Here is a 12,065-nt window from a genome sequence, read left to right on the forward strand (position 1 = left end):
GCCTCCCCCGCCGCCACGCCGCCTGGGAAATGAAGTCTGGGCGCCAAGATGGCCGCGCCGCGGGGCGCGCCGGGAGCTGCAGTCCGCCCGCCGCCATTTTGTGGGCTGCTCGAGGGGCCCGAGCCTGCGTCTCTTTTCGAAAGTGCAGTTTGTGCCGCGTATTAAAATACAAAAATTAGGCTGTCGCGAGTGCGACTAAAGCGTAGGGCGCCAGGGAGCGACCCTGAGGGGGAAGATTTTTGGTAATAAAAGCAGAGGGACTGGAGCTGCCTGCCGGGACGGCCCTTACCCCACCTCAGCTGCCGCAGCTCTCCTGGCACTGCCCACAGCGCTGATGGGTGCGGTCACCCCCACTGCATGTCCCCACCCGAACCCGTCTGTCCCTGTGGTGTTTATGTCCGGCTGTCCCTGTGGTGTCTGTGTCCGTCTGTCGTCTCTGTGTCCATCCGTCCATGCAGCACCAGGCTCGCCAAACCCACCTCACTCACCCACCACCATCGTGCCCCCCGATCCCAAGTGCCGCCACGCTGCTCCTTGTCCCTGCGGTATTCAAACCTCTGTGGTATTTTATGTTTTCACAGGATTTATCTAAAATGTGGTTTCACGGCCCTGGTGCCAGCTGCTTATCCATTTGCCATGCTCTGCTCTTAGCACTGAACTCTCCCAGGCCAGAGACCTGCTGCTTGCTTAAACCAGGGGTGACAAATCTCCAAAAAAATACTGGTCAGTGATTTCCAAAAGTTGAGGAATGCTGTTTTGAGGGGCTTCGAAATTTCTTCTGAAGTTTTCTTGAGAGGTTGCAATGCCTCCCAGGCTCTAATCAGCCTGTTCAGGAAGGAAGCAATTCTGAACTCCTTTTGCAGTCCCAAGGAAACAGACAGTTTTTGTACAATATAAAATCCACAGAGTTTTCCTTTCCTAAAGATTTTGAATATTATTTTTCCCAAAACATATTTTTTACTGAATATACCCCAACTTCTGTCAGTTCTTGCACAGACCAGTAATAAACCAGTATAAACTGGATTAATGTTCCCATGAGCTGGTTCCATATGCCACAAAACTTTGGAGGCTGAAAAGCTTTTCCTGCTGGGGTGCCCTTCAGCTACCAGGGAAGGCTGAGAAAAGGGAGATTTTCTGTCTGAGAAGTTGAAAAAAACAGTTTCAAAGTTTGTTGTCCATATACATGGACAGCAAATTAAAAAAAAAAAGCCACACAACCACAATGCAAAGAAGTGGTGTGCATGAGAGGAAGGACAAATCTAGATAGGGAAAAGAGCAGGAAAAATCCTGCATGTGATATATAAAAAGAAACTGAGGGATCCAGGCTGAACAAATAAGTATGAACGTTTTTATCCTCAAAGGAGAAGACACATGAGTCTCATGTTAGAGGATCTAGGATTCCGATACCAAGTACACCTCAAACTAGAAAACTTCAGAATAAATCCAGGAACTCTGGAGACTTAATACCCTTGTCAGCAAAGAGCTACAAGACCCTCTTGAAATCAGAGTCACAGAATATTCAGGTTGGAAGACACCTCCAAGCTCATCCAGTCCAACCAACACCATAAGCAACTACTAAACCGTGTCCTTAAGAACCAGGTCATATGCAATCACTGCATCTCTTTAGCAGCTGACAGACAGTAAATTGTAGGTTTTCACCTGGATATGTCTCTTTTAAAAGATGCAACCCCTAGAGCTGTCCTGGTGTCCTCTGTCACCAGAGTGCCCATCTCACCCGGTTTGGGAATCCTGGGATAGCATCGTCTGCTCCTTCCCCTGCCTCCCACAGAGGGATTTCCACAGCGAGTCTGCTTGGAGGTAGTTCATTAGTATAACAAAGGTGAAAAAAACACTATAGATCACCACAGGAGTGCTTTCTCTTGCCATTTGCACTCCCCCCCTATTTTTAAGGTGATCGGACCTTTATCTGATAATCCGATTTACAACCCGCCGCGCAGCTCGGCTTTCTGCTGGATTCTACTTGGGATTGGAGATTTCTCCCGGCAAAAAAAAAAAAAAAAAAAAAAAAAAAAAAAAAAAAAAAAATCAATCTGGAAGAAGAGACTACAAATCCCAGAGTGCTGTGTCCCCTGCTCGGCAGGGAGGTCACCTCCGGCCCCAGGACAGCCCCAGCCCCGGCCCCAGCCGCCTCCTCCTCATTGTTCCCTCCCGCCGCCCTGCATTTGAAGCTCTGTTGCGTTTTTTGAATTTTGGCGCCTGTCTGAAAACTGCAACCCAACCGCTGCTGGAGCAGCTCCAGAGAGCCCTGAGCCTCTCTGCAATCTGTGGCATTTCAAACATCGCTGCCCCGCCCCGAGCACAGCAGAAAAAATGCGTCTGAGCAGCGAGCAGGGGGCTCGGATCTTTTCCTCCCTCGACACGAAGTTTCCCGACACCAAGCAGTTCGTGGAAGAGTAGTTTGGTTGCCTTCAGCCAGAAAAAAAATATTTGAGGAATGCTGAAAACCTCTGTAGAAGCATTTTTGAGTTAGCTCATTTCTCCTCTTGTGATTTGACGTGATACTCTGTCATAGTTTGGAAAATCTTTTAAACGTTTTGCCTAGTTTTGATTGATAATGTAGTCCAGATGTAAATCCCTTTTCTTTATGAAGTTTAGCTCAAATTCCCCTATTATTTTGTCTGACGGATTTTTTACATAACAGGTGAGAAACTTTGAATGTTTCAAGGATTTGTTGGGGTTTTTTCTTTCCTCCTGCTGCTACCCATTATTTTCATAGCACTGATATCAGTTGCATTGCTGTAAAATCTCTTTTTCTAAATATACTTCCATAAATATGCTCCAATACCAATACTTACTATTTCTGTGTCTTTATAAGCTCCCTTTCTTTAGCAGTCACTGGAACACTTGCACACTCAGCATCGACACCAGTCTCCCCCCATGGTTAACAGAACACATATGTTCACTTTTCCTTTTTTCTGCTAAAATGAAGAGAACAGGTTGGGTGTGGGATGGGGAGAGGGAAGTGTCAAGGGAGAAGAGGAAGTGCAGAAGCTGAGAGCCCAGGAGACAACTGTGTCCTACAGGGAATACAATGCAAGCTTTAGTTGTGGAATTAGCATCTGTTCAAATGCTGTGATCAGAGAGGTCAGTACTGACCCAGAGTCAGTGCTGTGGGTCAAGGGTTGGACTAGATGATCTCTGAGGTCCCTTCCAACCCGGCTAATTCTATGATTCTATGATTCTATGAATTCATCTGTCCAGTTTTAGCAATTAGTTTTTCATTAAGGACCTTGATGGTTCAGTGTTACCCAGAACAATTTTATAATAAACTTTATTTTGGAATAGTAGAATGGATTTGCTAGCCCAGGACACACTCATTTAGTGTTAAACACAGGTACAATGCAGGGATGTGTCAGCTGTACTTGCCTGGGTTGGGAGAGGGCTTGACAGTCCCTGGGGCTGTGTTCCCTGGGCTTTTGAGACTGGGAACCAGTTTGGACCACACCAAGGCTCCTGCCTCCCCCACTTCCCTAGGTTTACTCTTTGTGGTAAGGAGAGCTCAAGAGAAGGTTGGTGACTGTACAGGTTTCACCCTGATAAAAAGTCAGCAACATGGAAATTGCCCTGGGCTCAAGATCAGAGCTCTAGTTCAAAGGTTCTTGCAGTATATCTGATGGTCTGGGTGGGATCATCATGAATTTTGGGGCTGTCAGATAACACAGACAGCAGTGATAGGCTCTGCCTAGCACAGAACAGCTTCTCCCATCTTATAAATGAAGAAATTACTTACAGTATGTAATAAAGAAAAACTTCCTGTATCCTTTGATGCAGAGCATCAGTTCAGCCATTGATCACTTTCCTGCAGAGTTGGGTGTAACAAGTTTTCTGAGGCTGTCTGGGATTTCATGATGACTCTGACATTTGCATAAATCTGGGGATGCAGGATTTCCACTGTAATTTTTTTACCTCAGCTGCTTTAATTTCTCAACAGCTGCTCTATCCTCCTGTTTCTCATTCTACACTTTATTATTTGTATGTCTTTAAGAGCAGGATTCTTTCTTTTCTACAGTCACCTAACTTCCCCTCTGACTCATATTCCTCACTGAACTGAACTGCCTGTCAATGTTTAATTGATTGTCTCAGATATTTTCATTAATTTCAGGATTAATGGGTCATGGATCAGATCTTCCTCAACCCCTCTGAGAATGTTTACTAAGAGACATATAAAAAAAGAGCAAGAAGAGCACAGTTCACAGTTGTGGGCTTAAAGCAAACAGACTGTATGTAGAACAAGGGGGTTTTTTCAAGACAAGACACCATGCTGTAACATGTAGAGGGTGTGTTTATTTCTAATTCCAAGCATATAATGTTTGGCAGGAGCTTTGAACAATAATATTCTTCTGCTATGGCATTCACCTCCTTACCTGTGGCAGAATTCAACTTGTATCACACTGGGGGAAGCATGAACCAAACCTGAGGAGGAGAATTCAGGTCTGTGCTTGGGATTGTGCTGCTATCCAACAGAACCTAGGCAGGACAGAGAGCTGGGCATCAAGTTCAGTAAGGAAAAGTGTAGACTCCTGCATCTGGGGAGGAATAACCCCAGGCACCACTCCAGATGAGGGGACATCCTGCTGGGAAGCAGCTCCACGGAGTCTTTATGGACAGTAAATTCCCCACAGGTCAGCAAGGTGCCCTTGTGGCCAAGAGGGATGATGGTACCCTGGGATGCATCAGGAAAAGTCAGATCCAGGGAGGTTCTCCTCTCCTCTCCTCTCCTCTCCTCTCCTCTCCTCTCCTCTCCTCTCCTCTCCTCTCCTCTCCTCTCCTCTCCTCTCCTCTCCTCTCCTCTCCTCCTCTCCTCTCCTCTCCTCTCCTCTCCTCTCCTCTCCTCTCCTCTCCTCTCCTCTCCTCTCCTCTCCTCTCCTCTCCTCTCCTCTCCTCTCCTCTCCACTGGTGAGACCACACCTGGAATACTGGATTCAGTTTTGGGCTCCCCAGTTCAAGAGAGACAGGGATCTACTGGAGAGAGTCCAAGGGAGAGCTCTAAGGATGAAAAGGGATGTGAATATCTCTCCTGTGAAGAACAACTGAGAAAACTGAGGCTGTTCAGCCTTGGGAAAAGAAGGCTGAGAGGGGATCTTATAAATGTCCATCAATATCTGAGGAGAGGGTGTCAAGAGGAAGGGGCCAACCTCTTTTCAGTGGTACCAGGAATTCCAGGAAAAGGAATAATGGATATAAGCTAGAACAGAGCAAGTTCTACCTCATCATGAGCAGAAGCTTCTTTCCTAGGAGGGTGAGGGAGCCCTGGCCCAGGCTGCCCAGGGAGGTTGTGGAGTCTCCTTCTCTGGAGATTTTCCAAACCCACCTGGATGTCTTCATTCCTCTGTGCCCTGCCCTGGGTGATCCTGCTTGGGCAGGGGGTTGGACTGGATGATCTCTGGAGGTCCCTTTCAACCCCTGACACCTTCTCTGATTCTATGATTGTTCACTTCTTTGTGGCAGAGGATGAGTGACTTTCATTGCCAGGAGTGCCCAGACTTTAGACTCTCATATTGGAACCAGAAACTGATTTCATGTGACCAGAAAGAAATGAGAATTTAATTTAAGCACTGTCTCATCTTTTCCCTTCATCTCACCAGGAAAGTGGCAAAGGAAGAAGCTTCGGGGGGGGGGGGGGGGGGGGGGGGGGGGAGTCAGTGCTCAGGGACCTTCAACTTGCCCAAATCTCAGGTTGTCACTTTTCCACACAGTGATTGTCACACCAATGCTAAAAAGAGCAGAGGGGCTCTGTCTGCCCTACGACCCCAGCAGAGCCTTTCCCTGGCTCAGGGGTGGGATAACCGCAGCCTTAGGGGCTGAGTCTTCCTCTCACTGGCTCCCCAGAGCTCAGAATTTTTCCGGAGCAATTTGAGGACGGATTTCTCGCCACCAAACCCTGTCAAAACAGCACTGAAAACCGGCGAGGTGGGCAGGTAGGAGCAGTGTCACCATTTCCTTCCAGCCTGCGGTGATGCAGCCACGGGCGTTCGTGAGCGTTTATGCTGCTGTTTCTGAGCAAAACCCATCCCAGATGAAGGAAGGGATTATTCATCTCACCTTTAATGAAATATTGTGCCAGTAATAGTTTTGACTCACATGCAGAGCTGAGTTTCATGCTCCTTATACTCCCCGGAACCGCAGGGTGAAAGCTCCCCCGCAGCCACCCCCTCCCCAGGGGCTCCGGATCCCCGCAGCCAAACCTCGGAGCTTGGAAAGCGCAGGGAAAGAAGGCGGGGACTGGCTCCGAACCCCAGGTCCCCTGAGTTCCCAAAACTTGCTTTGGCAGCCGGGAGCAATCCCAGCTCTGCACTGAGATCGGGTCGGGTCGGGTCGGGTGAGGGAGCGCCCGGAGCTCTCCCCCCCCCGTGTTGTCATTCTACAAACCCTGGCACTGAGCTCAAACGCCACTGAAAACAAACCCAGTGGTTTGTTTTTGTGTTTTTTTTTTCTCAACAACCATTTGGGGCCTAATTTTCAAACCCGCAGCCCAGCTGCAGCTGGCTCAGTGCCCGGCTGCCCATGGAGCTCTTTCCATCCCCAGCCGGACCGGTACCGCGGGTCCAGCCAGCCCGGCTCAGCCTCCTTCAAGAGATAGCTTCGTGTTTCGGTTTTATTCTGTTCATCAAGCAAACAAAACCCCTCCCCGTCTGTCAGGAGCTCAGTTTCTAGCTCAGGACAGTAAGAGCAGAAACCTCTGGCTCCCCTTTGAAGGACAGGAGAGTCCCCTAAGGTGAGAGATGCTGCGGTGCTGGGGCTCCCCAAGCCCGAGCCTCTGGCAAAGGAGGAGTTTCCAAAGTACTTGAGAGAGGAGAAGACAAATCTCTGGAGATAAGGAGGAATGTGCATGGGATCGATCTCTCTTGCACATATTAATTAATAAAAGGAGATGAAAGGAACGCTTTCTGCAGTTCCAAAGGGTGCTCCACCCAAGATCTCCAAGTACTTTGTAAAAGATAATTTATCAAGATTTATAAGGATGTTGCAACAAAACTAAGGTGACTGGGAAGTTTGCTCAGTTAATGTCTGTATGTCTTGAACTTTCAGGTCCCACCAGTGCACCTGTGTCCTTGGAAAACATCCTTCTAGTCTGCACAGGTGTTAACAAAGAGAAGTGAAGTGATGGAGCACGGGCTCAGCTAGGACTGAGCTGCATCAGGGACAGCTCTGACCAGGAACCTACCCCAAGAAGCCATTCACTGTCTGCAGTTTGGTACTTGACTGCTTAAACCAGCTTTCCTGCAGGCTGTGTGCTCAGTTCTGAAGGCCAGAAGCACCATGTCACTGCCTTCTCTACCACAAGCACACTGTGGGGGGGGGTAGGTATAAGAATCAGATGTTTTGGGAAACTGTGAACAAGATTTGCTTGGATGAAGTAAATGAGCAGGAGCTACAGCTTCAAGTTGATGGAGATAATTTGCTAAAACTGCTAAACTATTTCTGGATGTGAGAACATCATAATTTTTTACAATTTAATTTGTTCTGCAGTGTCTGAAAAAATCCTACATGTATGTAACTCTTACATGTAAAAGGAAAATCAGCTTCAGCTTGGCACATGGTTTTTCCCACTGGAAAGATTGGGAACATTAAACAGTGGGGGCTGGAGAGATTCTGTTCCTCAGTGGGCAATCCTCCCAAGCAGAGAAATTTCAAAGCTGGGCCTGCTCTGAGCTCCCTCAAATGCAAAAAATGGCATGTAATTCCATGGAATCCAGAGAAATAACTGGTGAGTTTGAAGTATTGAGCTTCTCAGCCTACAAAAAACCAATAGATTACATTAATTCATTAGCTGGCAGTTCTTCTTGTGCACCAGAGACCAGACCACTTCCCTCTCAGTACCCCAGGGAAGCTTGCCTCAGTTTACCAGCACTCTATTCACCTCCATAGTGTGGGCAGATGCTCTGAAGGGCTCTGTGATCCTGCTGTCATAAATGGCTCAGGGATTTGGGATTTCATCACAGAGTTCATGGAGGTGGTAGGCATAATCCCCCTGCCACAATGTACATAACCCAGTGCCCCTGGCACACGTGGATGTGTTCTTGGTGCTTATGTGGGGTCTGGTGGGGAGTGGTCTCCCAGGAAATACCTGCCTGAGGTGTGAGACCAGGACTCTGCTCAGGTTTAACTGGTGAGGTTAATTTGGTACCTTCTGGATAATAAAAAGGCTGTTGTTGAACCCTTGCAGCCGTGGATAAATGGATGCTTCTGTAGCTGGGTCTGCATTTTTTGTGACTTTTTGGGAGTAAGAGGTCAGTGTGTGCTAGGAAGCTGCAAACTGCTTAAATGGGGAGGAAGGCAGTGGATGGGTGTGGGGTTACATGGTTATCAGAGTGCTGGCAGCTTCTACTGACAATTTAATGCAGAAAGTAGTGAAGTCAGTGATGTGTTCATGTAGGGGAACACCCCACGCATGGCTGACATCTTGGTGCTGACCCCCCACTTGCAGGGTGGCTGGAGGTGAGTGTCCCCTTTCCTCTGCCTGTATTTACTGGTCTGAACTGGTCTGGAAGGGGAGAAGCCTTGAGCTGTGAATATCTGCCTGCTGCAGAACAGAAATCACTCTCCACCCACTACTCCCATCCTGCTAAACAAATCCATCTTGCTGAGCTGTCACTCGGTGGTTCTGGTTCAGCAGCCACCCCACCCACTTTCCCCGTGGGTTGGGGCTGTAGGAGTGGCCTGAAGCCAGAGGAGAAATCTCCACCCTGCATCCTGCCAGGAGCTGAGAGTATAGTGAGTGGGTTCCTCAGGTGCTCAGGGGTGCTCAGCCAACCTCAGGACATCTTGGGCTGCATGGCCAGAAAGCAGGACTCACCCAAGGATCCTGTGTGAAGAATTTGGACCACCCGTGGGCATCTGACTGCTTAGCCCTTTGCTTTTGCTCTTTCTGTGCACAAATCTCTTGAACTCTGGTTGGTCTTTCATTCAGTTTTCTCCTCCCTACCCTCCACATTTGCCAACAAAAAGCAGTACCCTGGCCACACCAACCAATTCCTGACCAGGTTTTCTGTTCATTCTTGAAAAAAATGCCTTCTATAAAATAAATAGCAGCATTTGCTTTTCTCCAGGACTCTGCTTATATACAAGGTAAGACTGACACCTCCTTGGAAGGTGGATAGCCCTGTTATGCCCTTCTCAGGAAACATGTTTGGCCCTGAAAATCTTCCAAAAGAACTCACTTGGGGCAGGACCCTGTCTTTGCATTCCCTCATCTTCCTCAACCCTTGCATCATTCCTGCTGGTCTTCTGGCTTCCTTTGACCTGAGGATCTCTGTGCCCCATGGCTGCTCCTTGCCCTGCAGGAGGTCACAGCTGTGTCCCAGTGTCCCCAACCCTCCAAAAATAAAGCGTGGGCAGGTAATGCCTCCATGCAAACAAGGAGTGGGGAGGGTTAGAGCTCTAGGCCTTTGCCAAACATGCTGTGTCATGAGATCTGTGATGGAAAAATGCTTTGTGGCTGCCTGGTGGCACCCAGTGCAAGCAGACTGCATGGCTGGGAGCCAGCTGCACACAGCTGGAACTGCAGAAATGAAGGGGACCCTGTGTGCTGGGAAGTCCCTCTAACCCACACCAGGACAGGCTGATCTTGGAAGTCTCTTCCAACCTAAACCATTCTGTGATGATTCTGTGCCCCAGGCTGCTCACAGCTCTCTTGGTGGGGGTGACGTTGCCCTTGCTTATCTGGACAGCTCTGGGTGGGCAGTGCCCAGCCACAGGTTGTGCCAGTTTGCTTCTCTTACCAGAAGCTCACAGGTCACCTCAGAAAGCCAAAAAGGTGAAGGATCCTTCCCATCAGCATTCTGCAGCCTGGGACATGGATCCTTCGCTGCAGCCTCCACACCACCCCCTGCACAGGGCACAGATGTTTGGAGCCATTTGCTGGGCCTGCTGCCTGTGGCTCTTGGCCATGGCACAGCCTGAGCTCCCTCCCCTCCATCCTCCTCTCCAGCAGCAGTGTCCTTGGCTCCCCAGGGCTCCCCCAGAGCCTCCCATGCTGGGTTCTCCTCTGCTCCTGAGGGATGGGATGGGAGCAGAGGGAAGGGATGGAAGCTGTGCCAGGGGAGGGTTAGGCTGATGTTAGGAAATGTTTTGTCACTGAGGGGGTTGTCAGGCATTGGAATGGCCCAGGACAGTGGTGGAGTCACCATCCCTGGAAGCATTTAAAAGGTGTTTGCACCGGGTCCTTAGGGCCATGGGTTAGTAGCTGGTTATGGTGTTGGTGACAGGTTGGAGTGATGAGCTCTGAGGTCTTGACTGCAATTCCAGGCAGACACATCCACAGCTTTTCCCACATCCACTGGGTACGTCCCCTGGTCACAGATGGAGATCAGGTTGGTCAAGCGGGACCTGCCCTTCCTGAACCCCTCCTGTGGTCCTGCTGAAAGCTGGGATGCCAGCACAGGGGTGCAGGGGAAACTGAGCTCCTCCTCCATGACATTTCCTTCTCAGGGACAGAAATAAAGTCTCTTTACACACATCTATATTTTTCTCTTTGAAGTGCTGAACAACTTACAAGGAAGATCCAAGCTGAGTCACCTACAATTCCAGAAGTGGGTACAAACTGAAATCATTCCATGGCATGGCAGCAGAGGTGAAGCAATTATCCCAGACTATAAAATCCAAGTGGTGTGAGACCCAATACAGCCCCAGAAGGGTTAAATCCTTTCCTTCAGCTGATGGAAGCACTCTGCCTGGACTGGCAGCTGCTGAGGCAGAGCAGGCAGGTGGATGGAAACCATTGCCCTGCAGAAGTCCCAAGGAACAGGCAGGGGTTGTTTTCCAAATTTTTTGGGAACAGGTGGACTCAGGAACAGATGCCAGGCTGTGGCAGCAGGGATCAGAGCTCTAGCAGTGTGTCTGTGCTATGAAAGGAGCCTTTGCACAAAAAAGCATCAGAAATCCACGTGGCCCCCTGGGCACTGGGGTCACAGCAATGGGGGAACTGCTGAAGGGCTGTGTCTCCTCCCTGAGGAGTGCAGGGTTTGTGGGCTCTCTGGGTGTCTTTGAGCTGCTTCAGAGAGGAGACCAAGGATGGAGTGGAGGGGTTGGGACCTTTGCTTCTCTTTCCTCTCATGGTTTTCATGGTAGAGGCTGTTGGGTTTCTGATGCTGCTGTGGAAAGCCATACAAGTTACCAAATACTTCCAGGAGACACTGTTTGGACTCCAGTTTACTGTCCAAGACCAGAGGGTTTTTTTTTTAAGTATCAAGTTCAATCGACTTCAACTGGAAGAACCAAGGAGCAATGTGAAAATTGCCCTACAATGTGCAAAAGCACTGTTGGGTTGTTGTTTGTTTGTTTGTTTGTTTGTTTGTTTTAATACCCTGGAATCTAACCAATAAACCACCAGCCAAGCACATGATTGCCTTAAAACTTTGTGAGAGAGACAGTGAGCAGCAGGGTCATGGTGGAGAAGGCAGCCAGGGCTTAGCCCAGCTGGGCTGGGATGGGTGCTGTGGGTGCTGTGGGTGCTGTGGGTGCTGCATCCCCTGGGCAAAAGTGGAGGAGAGAGACAAGTTTCTGAGGGCAGCAGAGTCATTCCAGCAAGAGAAAGCTGGTTTTATTAAAAGAGGTAGCAGTGGGGACTCTACAGCAACCTTCACTTCCCTCCCAACGAGCTTAAGCAAGGAAAGGCCATCTTGGTTGGTGGCTCCCTGGACTTCCTCGTTACACACCAGGTCATCCTCCACCCCCAGCATCCCACCAAAGAGCCAGGATGGGCCCTCCCCCAGCTCTCTCCAGCCCCTCAGAGGAGCTCCATGGGGTGATGCTGGCAGTTTCCAAGTGCCCAAGCAGTGCCAGCACTGCCTTACTCATCATCACAAGTTTCTGTGCCTGACAGCCACAGCCACTTCTGAGCTGGCAGGGAGATGTTATCACTCCTGCTGTCCCCACATCCTCTTTCAGAGCCCCAGTTTGGTGCACGGGGGTATTTCCATCCCTGACTGTAAGGGCTTCAGTTGCATGACTGTTTGACTTTTGTATGACTTTTGGTCGTTGCTGTTGTCATTATTTCCTGGAAGACACTGAGGCTCCATCACTTGGGGCAACACCCTGTGTGG

The sequence above is a fragment of the Calypte anna genome, chromosome 28, assembly GCF_003957555.1.
Source record: "Calypte anna isolate BGI_N300 chromosome 28, bCalAnn1_v1.p, whole genome shotgun sequence".
NCBI lineage: Eukaryota > Metazoa > Chordata > Aves > Apodiformes > Trochilidae > Calypte > Calypte anna.